Source organism: Neofelis nebulosa, chromosome 7, assembly GCF_028018385.1.
Source record: "Neofelis nebulosa isolate mNeoNeb1 chromosome 7, mNeoNeb1.pri, whole genome shotgun sequence".
Taxonomy (NCBI): domain Eukaryota; kingdom Metazoa; phylum Chordata; class Mammalia; order Carnivora; family Felidae; genus Neofelis; species Neofelis nebulosa.
The window spans coordinates 57,987,936-57,991,729 of NC_080788.1; the positions used below are offsets into that span (position 1 = coordinate 57,987,936).

The following is a 3,794-nucleotide window of genomic DNA, read 5'->3' on the forward strand; positions in this document are numbered from 1 at the left end:
TTATTGATATCATTTTAATTATATAATTGGTCAAATCATTTTCATTGCCAGTAAATTATGAAAGCCTGAGGTGGGTCTTGAACTCACGAACTTGTGAGATCATGACCTGACCCAAAACCAGGAGTCAGATCCTAACTGACTGAGCCACCCAGGCACCCCATATTTTACTTGAAATGTTAATACAATTGCTTTTTAGGCTGTGACTGTCTCCAATAACCTGCATGTTTATTTTTGCCCTCTTATGTAGACCTTGTATCTGTTTAAAAAAGAACATTGTTTAGAACATTTTTCCATAGAATTTTTTGCAGGAAATGCTTTAAACCATGTTACACCCCAGAGTAATATGCCATATTCCCGGAAGTTATAGTGCCTCTCTGGTTCTCAGTCTAGAGTGGAGGATGGAGAAGGAGTAGATTTACTCTAGATATGATAAGTGAATATATATATTCATATACATAATATACATGTACACTGAAATATTAAGTTATTATAATCAAAAGGAAGAATTATTGGTGTCATTTTCTTCATATTGTTTATCTTCTAATTTTCTTAAAATAAACATAGTATTCTGTTTTAATAACAAAAAAATTAAAGAAACAAGTGGGAAAAACCAGAATCAATTTTTTCAACTTTCTTTTTTTATTTATTTATTTATTTATTTATTTATTTATTTAATTTATTTATTTTTTAATATATGAAATTTACTGTCAAATTGGTTTCCATACAACACCCAGTGCTCATCCCAAAAGGTGCCCTCCTCAATACCCATCACCCACCCTGCCCTCCCTCCCACCCCCCATCAACCCTCAGTTTGTTCTCAGTTTTTAACAGTCTCTTATGCTTTGGCTCTCTCCCACTCTAACCTCTTTTTTTTTTTTTAAAAGGCAACCAACGGAATGGGAAAAGATATTTGCAAATGACACATCGGACAAAGGGCTAGTATCCAAAATTTTTTCACCTTTCAAATTGATGAAGCTAAAATTATCCAAAGAGAGTATAAAACTTTCTAAATTGAAAAACAAAAAGAAAAGGACATTATTGAAATGTAAAATTCACGAAATCAATGATGAGACCTTATTTTCAGTACAAACTATATTTTGTTACAATCCATCTATTCAGTATCAGAAATTTGTGTTATATATAAAGCTACAAAAATTAGTAAAACACCACTGCTGCCTTTAAAATAATAGCCCAATGGAGGAGATGGACACATATATAAGTATAGAAGCTTCTCTACTGTGTACACATTAAGTTCTGAAAATTTCTCCTCAAATTCAATTGTTTGATTAACCTAAGGGCTATAGATAAAAACACTAACACGATTTGTTGGTGGTAGTCACACTTGACTGGCTTTTAACTTAAATGTTGTCCCCCCCCCCACCTTGTTGTAAAGGGAGCTCTATTTACTTATTTATTTTGAGAGACAGAGAGAGAGACAGAGAAAGAGAGAGAATGCACACTCACGAGCAGGGGAAGGGCAAAGAGAGGGAGAGAGAGAATCCCAAGCAGGTCCCATGCTCAGCATGGAGCCCCATGCAGGGCTTGATCTAATTAACTGTGAGATCATGACCTGAGCCGATATCAAGTGTTAAGTGTTCAATCGACCTAGCCACCCAGGTGTCCTCCCCATTTTTAAATAAAAATTCATAAGTATAAGCAATGTTGTGTATATAGCGGTGGTGCTCCTTCAACATGTAGTATGGTAGAGAGAGTGTACTAAATGCCAAGAAGACACAAAAACAAGAAAGGGAGGGTATTGAAGACCATCAGATATCTTTTTCGGAATCAAAAGGCTAGCACATAACATTAATGAGTGGACAACGAAATCTTGTAGAAAGATTATAACTTTATCTTTTTGGGAACTTAAATTCTCAGTTTTGTACTTCTTAGGATCAGTGCCTTTATTCAGCAGTGGTAAACAGAGATGTAGTAGGTAGGTGGTCAGACTGAATCTCCATTCATTGTAGGACTGTCCAAGAAATTTCTAATATTGCCAATTTAGACTTTTTAGATTTGTTGTTTTTGCAAATTTCTCCTCTGTAATTAATTTAGGTGAGACAAGTACACACACACACAACTGATGCTCATTATTTGTGGATTCTGTATTGTAAATTTGCCTACTTGCTAGAATTTATCTGTAACACTAAAGCCAATACTTGTGAAGTTTTATGCTTGCTTCGGTGGCACATACACTAATTCTGGAATGATACAGAGATTAGTGTGCCCCTGCACAAGGATGACACACAGATTCATGAAGTGTTCCATAAAAAGAAAATATCTGCAGGGTTTTCAATCATTCGCAGACAGTGCACAAAATGAAAAATTGGAATCACCTGATGCACATTTCCAGTTGAAGTCAAATAAGGCCACACTGTCTTTTTGTTTCAGCTCTGATATCGTAAACAAGTGTCTTTTTCATGGTTCATTAAGTGTCAGGTTGGTATTTTTGTGCTTTCTGTAGATTTCACTGTTTAAAATGACCCCCAAGTATAGTGCTCAAGTGCTGTCTAGTGTTACTAAGTGCAAGAAAGCTGTGATGCGCCTAACAGAGAAATACGTGTGTTAGATAACCTTCATTCAAACATAAGTTCTAGTGTTGTTGGTCCCGAGTTTAATGTTAATGACTTGGCAATACATATTAAATAAGGTATCTTTGAACAGAAATACACATAAAACAAAGCTTTGTATTGATCAGTTGATGAGAATGTTGTGACAAGAGGCTTGTAGGAACCTAACTCTGTATTTCCCCCGGGAGCAATGATTCAGTGTTTGCTAACTCAGTGTTTGCAACAATTCAATAGAATGGAACTAATGAGAATGAGACTCCTCTGTATGTGTGTATATATGCACACACATATAGTTTATTTTAAACAAGCATATGTATACATGTATGCATAAGTGTACATGCAAATATACATATTGACTAATCAATTGACTAATACTAACCATGAAGATTTACCTTAGTCTTCCAATCTCTGAACCGGGTTACATGCTATATGCTGTAAATTGTGTTTATGTGTTTATGAGAGACAGTAGAACTTCTCTGAAATTAGAGTTTTTCCAGAAAATCTGGCCCTCATGACCACTGTTCAGTGACACCAATTCTGAGTGGAGGATCAGTGAGCACTTACTAGAGGAAGGCTGTTTGCTTCAGCTCCAGCATTCAGGCCAAAGAATATTTCTCAGTACCTGAGCAAAGGGAATTAGAAAAAGAAGAGGAAGGACAACCAAGAAAAAATTAATTAATTAATCGATTAAAACCTCTGAGTCCTATTAAATCCCCCTGACCCCAAATCAGGATATTTTTACATCCTTCTCATTATTTTTAGTATTTGTTACTGCCCTTATGGGCCTCAGCTTTCCATCTGCCAGGTGAATTTAATTGAATTCCTTGGGCTAAAAAGCAAAAATCAAGAAAGATTTCAAAGATAGGGAGATAGATATATGCTCTTGAATCAAATGAAAGGGGGGCCTAGAAAGAATGAGAAATGAAATACAGGCAAGAAACATGTAGTTCAGATTTTGGTACAAAAAAAAAAATAGAAAAGTCAGGCAATTTTGAAAACTGCACGTCAGGTATGTGGTTTCACTTCTATTCAGAGGAAGGTGGTAACCAAATTTGGATTTTTCTTTTGGCTCGACCTTACTTTTCCAGTGCCATCTTCCAGAAACAACTACCTCTTTGTGAATGGATGTGTAAGTAATGACACAAAATGATGAATCCTAGAAGCATCAAGTTCAGTATGGAAATCGCATGCATATTTTTTACAGTGGTCTCTGAGTGGTCTCTAATT

The 3,794-nt window shown here is 35.6% G+C and overlaps 1 non-coding gene across 1 annotated transcript; it reads left to right on the forward strand.

Annotated features, from left to right (window-relative positions):
• The first annotated feature begins 2,168 nt into the window (after positions 1–2,168).
• Positions 2,169–2,271, forward strand: LOC131518373 (U6 spliceosomal RNA). Its single transcript, XR_009265059.1, has one exon. It is a non-coding gene; the product is annotated as a U6 spliceosomal RNA (small nuclear RNA).
• Positions 2,272–3,794: the final 1,523 nt, after the last annotated feature.